Below are 12,090 nucleotides of genomic sequence, written 5' to 3'. Positions count from 1 at the left end.
AGTAACCCACAATATTGCCATCAAAAGAGATGTTTAATGTTTGTATAACTGATTGAAGTGCATTTTCATCAACTTCAGCAGTTACTTATTGTAAATGTCAATATTCAACATAACCCAAGTGAACCATGTCATTTGACACATTCATTCAGGCCTAGCTCTTTAAAAAGCATTGCATTCTGTGACTTGTAGCTTTGATTTTAGCTTTCAAACTATTATTTGCCATAATAAAAAAAAAAATTCACCATTTTATTTGCTTGCACATACAATTCACGAAAAGGCAATTTATATTTCAGCTATTTGCAATTTTTCTTTGTTTTTATTGTGTGTAAGATGTCATATTTTTCTTAATCTCTGTATATTTTTATATGACATCATTACATGAAAGCACGCAAAGTTGGTAGATCGTTTTACTCTCGCTCTATTACGAAATGGAATGTGCTTTCTCTGTACCTTACATCAGAACCCAATTACCAGGCCTTGCGGGAAAAAAAACCTAAAACATGCCTGTTTAAGGAATACATTCTTCTGTTTCACATCGCAGATTTAGGACGCCCTTTCCTAGGGTAATTGTTGCACTTTATAAATATCTGACTCATTCTTTCATTCATTTATTTTGTTTATCACAACTCAATTTTACGCAGGGTCTTTGAGTTACAAAATAATTTGTTGCAGGATTCACATGACAATCTTTTTGTGAGCTTGGCTCGTAAATTGGCTCTTAGTGCCAAGCCAGACCACTGCCTCGGCTCTTCTCATGAATTTTCTGGTATGCCCACCTCTACTGTAAAGTATTTAGGAGGGGTGGTCCTGAAATGGCAGTGTAGAGTGTGGCTTGGGCTGCTTCGTGCTTCTCAACTCCATAGCAGTGTGGAGACGCATGGTGGAGATGCCTTGGCAAGCGCGATGCCCGAATGACAGGGTGCGGTGGGATCCTGGTTTCTGTCAGTGTAGCTCACCCACAAGAGCTCTTCCACATAACCCTGGGCCGTACCTGAAGAGGAAACTGCTCTAGCCACTGAACCCTAATGGGAGTGTATGCCGGAGCTTGAATGGTGAAGTAAATGTTGCAAAATGTTTCAATGAGCTGTCAGAGTCATGAAGTCAACCTGTAGTCAGGTTCATGAGTTACTGTGAGCTGCCTACTGTAATACACTAAACGTTCTTGGCACATTCCCCTTTGTTTCTTTCTTTCCCATTTCCCCTACCATAATAACTTCTTGCTGCCCTTCAATTAACACTTACCATATATGGTATGATTGCAACTTGCCCTATGAGAGACTGACAAATGTAAAACTGGGCTCTAGACGTGGGTGATGTATGATGTATCCAGAATTAGATTAAGCATTTCCGTTACTCTTAAGGAGAATCCTGTCTTCTCCACGATTTTAGTTGCATTTTTATTTCTCTTACTGTTACATACAATGTTGCTGTCATTGATATTTTTATGATGTTCAAGATACATAGGCCCATATTTATGGAAGGTCAGCGTCGCCTCAGTGTCATTCATTTTTTATGCTAAAGCAGTGCTAATTTAACTCCATATTTATATTTTGACGCTAGACCCGTCGAGCGTCAAAATATTGGAGTTAGCGCCATTTCTAGGAAGCGCCCACCCACCTTGCATCAGTGAGATGCAAGGTAGGCGTTCCCTTTCCTATAAAAGATGCTAGCCCCCCAGCGCCATATGTAACTCCTGATGCTGACACAACACACAAGTAGTAGGCGGACCTAAATTATTAAGCGAAGTCTGCTCAGCTCCATTATTTAACGCCTGGTCAGACTAGGCATTAATGTGCAGGTAGGCCCATTTCCATAGGGAAACACCATGAATGGGCACAAAGATACCCATCCCAACTCCCAGCATCACCACCACCCTCACCACAAGGACACTACAGGAGGAGGGAGCCCATCCCAGGTAAGTTGCTGGTAAGGGTATGTGTTATATCGAAAGATACACGTTGAGGTAATTCTGTGAATGCAGTTTATTCGTCAATAACAACCCAAAAAGCAGAGCTCATGTCCGGCTCCCACTCATCCAACCGCCACTCTCCTGCCCGGAACTTCGGCACCACCCAGGCTCCAGAGCGCGAGTCTCGATGCTACCGAAGTTCACGGCTTAGCGCATGTATTAACATTACCAGCATTACAACACATCCCCCCTCCCTCACAAAATATCCCAATGACAAACAATGATAAATAATATACAAAAAAAACAAGATGATAAAAGTTCCGCTCAAAGTGGTTAAAACGTAACTTGAATGAATTCTTGAGTGTGGTGACACCTGACGTGTAACCATGAAGTTACCACAATATTCCTAATATCCAAACAACAAAGAACATAACCAAAGAGTCAAGTGGTATGGTCTTTCATCCAGAGAGGTTTGGAACGTAACCTGGATGAAACTTGAGTCAAGTGGTATAGTCTTTCATCCAGAGAGGTTTGGAACGTAACCTGGATGAAACTTTAGGGCGTGATGACTCCTTAGATGTTCCCATGAACTTTCCTCTTTGTTCTTGCAAAACAGGAAAGTTGGAGTTTTCCACCACTCCTTTCCACTTCACGATCCTAGACATGCTCCATGTATCTCCATTGTCCAGAATCACAACATTTCCCTTTATTTCTTTAATACAAAAAGGGCCTTTGAAGACAGATTTCCCTTTGGTTGTAAAGCAAGGGCTCTTTACTAACACCACATCCCCAACTTTCCACTTAGCATTAACAACGCAATGTTTAGAATCGAAACACAATTTGTAATTACATTGATATTTCTTCCTGAGACTAGGTGCCATGTCAAATTTCTCCTCATTAAGGTCAAAACGAGCTGAATTGTTAACAACCCAAGCTGGAAACAACCTAGAGCAACCTATCCTTCCTCTCATATATTCAAAAGGAGCTGTGTTGGTGATGCTGTTCGGAGTGTTACGATATGCCCACCACAAGTCCCTTAGCAGACTATTCAAAGGAGTTCTAGTCTCAATAGCTTCTTGTACACAAGCTTTGACCATTCTGTTCATGCGTTCAGCTAGACCATTAGCCTGTGGTAAATACAAAGCCGTCTTCAAATGCACAATAGCTAGAGAGTCCAAAAAATGTCTCATCTCTTGTGAAGTCAACTGTACTCCATTGTCTGTGACTAAATGGCTAGGTATGCCCTCCTTAGAGAACTCCTCCTCAAGAAACTCAATCACGGTACAGGTATTTACAGAATTCACACATTTGGTCACTACCCACTTGGACGTATAATCCACCAAAAGCAAAACATAATGTTCATTCGCTGGTAGGAGATGGAAAGGACCCATAAAATCAAAACCTAATTTCATCCAAGTTCTCTCAGGAACTTCTACAGGAGACAGTGGAGCTCTCGTCACAACTTTGCTTTTGTCATTACTGGCACAACTCAAACAATCCTTCACAACTGCCTCAGCCTCACGGTCCAACCCTGGCCACCAGTAAATGGCTCTAAGTCTAGACTTAGTTAAACTCCTTCCCAAATGCCCTTCGTGAGCTAGATTAAGAATCTTGTTTCTCACACCCTCAGGAGGTATGAGCTTGTTTCCTCTAAACAATTCTCCTTCACTAAGAGAGAGTTAATTCCTCACATTCCAGAAACCTTTCAAAGAGTCAGGAACGTCCTTATACTCTGGCCATCCCTTGACAATAAACCCTTCAAGTTTATGTCTATCCAAATCTCTATCCACAGCCAACTTCCATTCTTCTTCATTAATAGCCGTTTCTCTCACCCAGCTGATAGTAATCTCCTCCCCCACATCCTCGTTACTGTTGATTGAGGAGCGGGAGAGAAAATCTGCTACAATATTCCTCGGACCAGGTACATACTCTACAACAAAATTGTACTCCAATAAACCCTCCGCCCACCTTCGTATTCTAGGAGTCAACACCTCAATCTTTTTAGGGGTGAAAATATGTACGAGAGGCCTGTGGTCAGTTCTCACTACAAAGGGTAGCCCCCAAAGATAAAACTTAAAATGCTTGATCGCCCACATACACGCAAGAGCTTCTCTTTCTGTGACAGAATAATGTTGTTCTGTTTCTTTAAGGGAACGGGAAGCGAAAGCAATTACTTTATCTTCACAACCCCCCTTCTGGGTAAGAACTGCCCCCAACCCTTTAATACTCACATCAGTGTACAGGTATGTTTTAGCACACACGTCAAAATGCCCTAAGGTAGGCATCTTCCCAATACTACTCTTTACAAGCGAAACAGCAGTCTCACACTCCTCACTCCAAATAAATTCACAACCCTTTTTCAACAATGCTCTCAATGGTTGTGTCACACTAGCGAAATTGGGAATAAATTTGGAATAATATTCTGCCAACCCTAGAAATGACTTCAGACCATCCTTATTCTCAGGCTCAGGAGCACGAATTATGGAATCAACCAACTCCAACTTCGGTTTGATTCCCTCACCAGAGATGGTATGCCCCAAGTATGTTACAGAGGTAACTCTAAATTTACACTTTTCCTTTTTTACAGTAAGACCGGGCTCTGCTAATTTGCACAAAACTTCTCTTAAAATGTTGTCATGTTCTCTCACTGTTCCACCGTGAATCAATATGTCATCTTGAAAACATAATGTGCCAGAAATTCTCCCTAAAATCTTCTTCATTATGCGTTGAAAACACGCAGCCGCAGAGGCCAGCCCAAAAGGCATCCTCAAAAACTGAAACGCACCTAAAGGTGTTACAAAGGATGTGAGATGCCTGGACTCAGGGTGCAACACTATCTGATGATAGGCCGAGGATAAATCCAACACACTGAATACCTTAGACCCACCTAAACATGATAACTCTTCAGTAATATTTGGTAGAGGTTGACGATCTATCCAAATACACTTATTAAGGTCCCTGAGATCAACACACATGCGGATCCGTTTCCCATTGTCTTTCGATGCCAAAATAACGGGGGCTAGCCACTCCGAGGATTCTATCTCTTCGATGACACCTGCCTCTAATAACCTGTCAAGTTCAACCTTCAATGGCTCTATCATCAACTTAGGTACTCTTCTGACTTTGTGAACAATCGGGGTTACGTTTTTCTTAAGGATAATTTTATGTTCAAAATTTGTCAAACAACCTAATTTGTCGCTGAACACGCTTGGGAATTCCATACAAATTTCTGAAGGTTCATTTACCTCTGTCACCACCATAACCTGGTTCTCTGAATTAGGATCCAATTTAATACCCATGTCTCGTTGGTGGCGCCAACCTAGTAAATTATTGCCCCGTTTAGCCACGTAAACCTTCCCCACAGTACTTCTGTTTTGAAACCGAATTTTCATAACCTTATACCCCACTACATCAATTTTGGCACCTCCATAACTGACAGGATTGATGTCAGGTTCAATAAGCGAATTCAAGGTCTCTCCAAAAATTGTCTGCCAGTTCTTATCGCCAACCATGGTATATGGAGAACCCGAATCTGCTAGAACAGTAACAGCCTTATTGTCAAGTTCAATAATACATTCAGGCATGATCACTGGCCCACCATTAATCATACTAACGTTATGTTCCACCGAATCGACCTTTTGCCCAACATATAAAACAACTTTGTTAGTATTTCCAGTGACCGAATCTATGCTGTTTTTGTCATTGTTGCACACCCTGGCATAATGGCCTTTCTTTCCACATTTCCTGCACACAGAGTTCCGTGCAAAGCAACTAAGATTATTTGCTGCATGACCCATGTTACCACAGCGGTAACAACGTAAATATTTACTGTCTTTTTTTTTTTCTTGATTAACTGTTTGCGTCTTGTTGTCCATGCCAACTCTCAAAACCTCTTCTTGGATTCTCGGTTCTTGAATCACGGAAAGATTGTCTCCATCAGAATGATTCATTTCTTTGATCCAGTTACTAGTACTTTCCATGCCTTCAACAATTGCAATTGCCTCTCTCAAATCGGGATTCTTAGTCAACAGTTTCTCCTGTACCCTTTTGTTGTTGGTGCAACGCACTAGTTGATCACGTATAAGAGAGTCTGTAATCTCACCAAAGTCACAAGTGCGCGCTAATGTACGCAACGCAGCAATGAAAGTTCCCACACTTTCAGTATTGCATTGGGATCTGGCAAAAAACTTATGTCTTTCCAGAACGACATTTATTTTGGACTCAAAATGGGTTGCTAACATTGCTACAGACATCTCATAGACATCCCTGGGTTCACCATCAGCTCCACCGATTGTCAAAGGTTCCAGACTGTCATATATGTTCCTGCCTTCAATCCCAAGGTTGTGTAGAAGGACAGCTTGTTTCCTAGCTGGGGAGAACTTTTCACCGCCTATGGCTATAAGGTACGAGTCAAAAAGATTCTTCCATCGCTTCCATGGAAGAATTGGATCACCTTTGTCCAGTAAAAAGGGAGGTGGTTGAGACATTGTTGGTGTAGCCATGGCAATCAATGAAAAATATATATATGTATATAGTGAGTAACCTTATTATTCCTACAAATGCTTACTATTATATTGTTGATAAAATCCTTAAGGCAGGAACGCAGTAATGAACATTCCTTTTAGTATTTTGTAAATTAATTTAGAGCTACAGTCAAGAAACACAACAGGCTACTCACTACAAGCATTTCAACACTGGATGTAAAAATTCCCCCAACAGGGAGTCATTGGACGTAGTCTAGTTTATTTTCCGATGTTCGAAATCCTGCCTAGCAACAGCTGAGGCCAGAAAAACACGTAACGTTGAGCCAATTGCAATCGTTATGAAATAAATATCCATACGATGTAAAGCAGGATACTACAAATGAACAACAAAGAACAGCTGACCGTGAGTCCGGAAGAAATAGGCAGCGTGGGGCAGCGGCGGCTTGAAGAAAAGGAGGAAAACAAACTGCATAGGAGCAACGAAGTCAGCCACGCGCACGGAGAGCTCACATCCAAAACAGGAGAATCGGCGGAAATGCTCAATAATGCTCAAGAAACGGAAGAATGAACATTAAAGACCTTCAGGAACGGCGGTTATCCCAAGCATGAGAGCCGGTCGTCGGATATCCAATTGAAACCTGCAGCTCGATTCCAAAACAAACAAAAAAATCAGTACGTGGTTTCCGGGTTGTTAGTCTCCCTCGTCGCCAGTGTTATATCGAAAGATACACGTTGAGGTAATTCTGTGAATGCAGTTTATTCGTCAATAACAACCCAAAAAGCAGAGTTCATGTCCGGCTCCCACTCATCCAACCGCCACTCTCCTGCCCGGAACTTCGGCACCACCCAGGCTCCAGAACGCGAGTCTCGATGCTACCAAAGTTCACGGCTTAGCGCATGTATTAACATTACCAGCATTACAACAGTATGTGTGTGGTGTGCCACTGGGGGCCCCTTATGTGGGGGCCCCTGGCTGGCACTAGGTATGTTAGACTTGCCCTGGGGACACTGGTCCCCTGTGGTGGGCATTGGGGTGGTGGTAATGTCTCCTGTATATATTTAGACAGGAGTAGGTTTTTGGCTCCTTGTGCGTCAAAAAGGCGTTAGGCTGACGATGGATTAAACCCAGATCTGTGACTGGGGGTGAGTGTTTGCATTGTTCAGCACTCCGTCCATCATCCTTTTGTTTTGCTAAAGTTGCCCTAAGTGGGAAGGGTATGCCCAGACGTGGGTCCCTTGCTCACTGTGCCACTGGATTCAAGCTAGCCTGGCTGATGAAGGGTGAAACCCTGAAACCGGTCCCAGGATGCTTGTTTCCGGTCCAGGGAGGACCTGGCTTGGCAGATCGGGCTGGACTGTTCCCATGAGGAACAGGGTCAAGACTGATTTGCATATGGCTGGGTCCAAACTGGGGTGGCATGGTGAGCAAAAGAACGATGGATTAAACCCAGATCTGTGACTGGGGGTGAGTGTTTGCATTGTTCAGCACTCCATCCATCATCCTTTTGTTTTGCTAAAGTTGCCCTAAGTGGGAAGGGTATGCCCAGACGTGGGTCCCTTGCTCACTGTGCCACTGGATTCAAGCTAGCCTGGCTGATGAAGGGTGAAACCCTGAAACCGGTCCCAGGATGCTTGTTTCCGGTCCAGGGAGGACCTGGCTTGGCAGTTCGGGCTGGACTGTTCCCATGAGTAACAGGGTCAAGACTGATTTGCATACGGCTGGGTCCAAACTGGGGTGGCATGGTGAGCAAAAGAACGATGGATTAAACCCAGATCTGTGACTGGGGGTGAGTGTTTGCATTGTTCAGCACTCCGTCCATCATCCTTTTGTTTTGCTAAAGTTGCCCTAAGTAGGAAGGGTATGCCCAGACGTGGGTCCCTTGCTCACTGTGCCACTGGATTCAAGCTAGCCTGGCTGATGAAGGGTGAAACCCTTAAACCGGTCCCAGGATGCTTGTTTCCGGTCCAGGGAGGACCTGTCTAGGCAGTTCAGGCTGGACTGTTCCCATGAGGAACAGGGTCAAGACTGATTTGCATATGGCTGGGTCCAAACTGGGGTGGCATGGTGAGCAAAAGAACGATGGATTAAACCCAGATCTGTGACTGGGGGTGAGTGTTTCCATTGTTCAGCACTCCGTCCATCATCCTTTTGTTTTGCTAAAGTTGCCCTAAGTGGGAAGGGTATGCCCAGACGTTGGTCCCTTGCTCACTGTGCCACTGGATTCAAGCTAGCCTGGCTGATGAAGGGTGAAACCCTGAAACCGGTCCCAGGATGCTTGTTTCCGGTCCAGGGAGGACCTGGCTTGGCAGTTCGGGCTGGACTGTTCCTATGAGGAACAGGGTCAAGACTGATTTGCATATGGCTGGGTCCAAATTGGGGTGGCATGGTGAGCAAAAGAACGATGGATTAAACCCAGATCTGTGACTGGGGGTGAGTGTTTGCATTGTTCAGCACTCCGTCTATCATCCTTTTGTTTTGCTAAAGTTGCCCTAAGTGGGAAGGGTATGCCCAGACGTGGGTCCCTTGCTCACTGTGCCACTGGATTCAAGCTAGCCTGGCTGATGAAGGGTGAAACCCTGAAACCGGTCCCAGGATGCTTGTTTCCGGACCAGGGAGGACCTGGCTTGGCAGTTCGGGCTGGACTGTTCCCATGAGGAACAGGGTCAAGACTGATTTCCATATGGCTGGGTCCAAACAGGGGTGGCATGGTGAGCAAAAGAACAATGGATTAAACCCAGATCTGTGACTGGGGGTGAGTGTTTGCATTGTTCAGCACTCCCTCCATCATCCTTTTGTTTTGCTAAAGTTGCCCTAAGTGGGAAGGGTATGACCAGACGTGGGTCCCTTGCTCACTGTGCCACTGGATTCAAGCTAGCCTGGCTGATGAAGCGTGAAACCCTGAAACCGGTCCCAGGATGCTTGTTTCCGGTCCAGGGAGGACCTGGCTTGGCAGTTCGGGCTGGACTGTTCCAATGAGGAACAGGGTCAAGACTGATTTGCATATGGCTGGGTCCAAACTGGGGTGGCATGGTGAGCAAAAGAACGATGGATTAAACCCAGATCTGTGAGGTGTTTGCATTGTTCAGCACTCCGTCCATCATCCTTTTGTTTTGCTTAAATTGCCCTAAGTGAGAAGGGTATGCCCAGACGTGGGTCCCTTGCTCAGTGTGCCACTGGACTCAAGCTAGCCTGCCTGATGAAGGGTGAAACCCTGAAACCGGTCCCAGGATGCTTGTTTCCGGTCCAGGGAGGACCTGGCTTGGCAGTTCGGGCTGGACTGTTCCCATGAGGAACAGGGTCAGCAAAAGAACGATGGATTAATCCCAGATCTGTGACTGGGGGTGAGTGTTTGCATTGTTCAGCACTCCGGGCAGGGTATGCCCAGACGTGGGTCCCTTGCTCACTGTGCCACTGGATTCAAGCTAGCCTGGCTGATGAAGGGTGAAACCCTGAAACCGGTCCCAGGATGCTTGTTTCCGGTCCAGGGAGGACCTGCCTTGGCAGTTCGGGCTGGAATGTTCCCATGAGGAACAGGGTCAAGACTGATTTGCATATGGCTGGGTCCAAACTGGGGTGGCATGGTGAGCAAAAGAACGATGGATTAAACCCAGATCTGTGACTGGGGGTGAGTGTTTGCATTGTTCAGCACTCCGTCCATCATCATTTTGTTTTGCTAAAGTTGCCCTAAGTGGGAAGGGTATGCCCAGACGTGGGTCCCTTGCTCACTGTGCCACTGGATTCAAGCTAGCCTGGCTGATGAAGGGTGAAACCCTGAAACCGGTCCCAGGATGCTTGTTTCCGGTCGGAGGACCTGGCTTGGCAGTTCAGGCTGGACTGTTCCAATGAGGAACAGGGTCAAGACTGATTTGCATATGGCTGGGTCCAAACTGGGGTGGCATGGTGAGCAAAAGAACGATGGATTAAACCCAGATCTGTGACTGGGGGTGAGTGTTTGCATTGTTCAACACTCCGTCCATCATCCTTTTGTTTTGCTAAAGTTGCCCTAAGTGGGAAGGGTATGCCCAGACGTGGGTCCCTTGCCCACTGTGCCACTGGATTCAAGCTAGCCTGGCTGATGAAGGGTGAAACCCTGAAACCGGTCCCAGGATGCTTGTTTCCGGTCCAGGGAGGACCTGGCTTGGCAGTTCGGGCTGGACTGTTCCCATGAGGAACAGGGTCAAGACTGATTTGCATATGGCTGGGTCCAAACTGGGGTGGCATGGTGAGCAAAAGAACGATGGATTAAACCCAGATCTGTGACTGGGGGTGAGTGTTTGCATTGTTCAGCACTCCGTCCATCATCCTTTTGTTTTGCTAAAGTTGCCCTAAGTGGGAAGGGTATGCCCAGACGTGGGTCCCTTGCTCACTGTGCCACTGGATTCAAGCTAGCCTGGCTGATGAAGGGTGAAACCCTGAAACCGGTCCCAGGATGCTTGTTTCCGGTCCAGGGAGGACCTGGCTTGGCAGTTCGGGCTGGACTGTTCCCATGAGGAACAGGGTCAAGACTGATTTGCATATGGCTGGGTCCAAACTGGGGTGGCATGGTGAGCAAAAGAACGGTGGATTAAACCCAGATCTGTGACTGGGGGTGAGTGTTTGCATTGTTCAGCACTCCGTCCATCATCCTTTTGTTTTTTTGCTAAAGTTGCCCTAAGTGGGAAGGATATGACCAGATGTGGGTCCCTTGCTCACTGTGCCACTGGATTCAAGCTAGCCTGGCTGATGAAGGGTGAAACCCTGAAACTGGTCCCAGGATGCTTGTTTCCGGTCCAGGGAGGACCTGGCTTGGCAGTTCGGGCTGGACTGTTCCCATGAGGAACAGGGTCAAGACTGATTTGCATATGGCTGGGTCCAAACTGGGGTGGCATGGTGAGCAAAACAACGATGGATTAAACCCAGATCTGTGACTGGGGGTGAGTGTTTGCATTGTTCAGCACTCCGTCCATCATCCTTTTGTTTTGCTAAAGTTGCCCTAAGTGGGAAGGGTATGCCCAGACGTGGGTCCCTTGCTCACTGTGCCACTGGATTCAAGCTAGCCTGGCTGATGAAGGGTGAAACCCTGAAACCGGTCCCAGGATGCTTGTTTCCGGTCCAGGGAGGACCTGGCTTGGCAGTTCGGGCTGGACTGTTCCCATGAGGAACAGGGTCAAGACTGATTTGCATACGGCTGGGTCCAAACTGGGGTGGCATGGTGAGCAAAAGAACGATGGATTAAACCCAGATCTGTGACTGGGGGTGAGTGTTTGCATTGTTCAGCACTCCGTCCATCATCCTTTTGTTTTGCTAAAGTTGCCCTAAGTGGGAAGGGTATGCCCAGACGTGGGTCCCTTGCTCACTGTGCCACTGGATTCAAGCTAGCCTGGCTGATGAAGGGTGAAACCCTTAAACCGGTCCCAGGATGCTTGTTTCCGGTCCAGGGAGGACCTGTCTAGGCAGTTCAGGCTGGACTGTTCCCATGAGGAACAGGGTCAAGACTGACTTGCATATGGCTGGGTCCAAACTGGGGTGGCATGGTGAGCAAAAGAATGATGGATTAAACCCAGATCTGTGACTGGGGGTGAGTGTTTCCATTGTTCAGCACTCCGTCCATCATCCTTTTGTTTTGCTAAAGTTGCCCTAAGTGGGAAGGGTATGCCCAGACGTGGGTCCCTTGCTCACTGTGCCACTGGATTCAAGCTAGCCTGGCTGATGAAGGG

The sequence above is a fragment of the Pleurodeles waltl genome, chromosome 5, assembly GCF_031143425.1.
Source record: "Pleurodeles waltl isolate 20211129_DDA chromosome 5, aPleWal1.hap1.20221129, whole genome shotgun sequence".
Classification (NCBI taxonomy): domain Eukaryota; kingdom Metazoa; phylum Chordata; class Amphibia; order Caudata; family Salamandridae; genus Pleurodeles; species Pleurodeles waltl.
The sequence above is the reverse complement of the archived record's forward strand: the minus strand, read 5'-3'. Positions refer to the sequence as shown.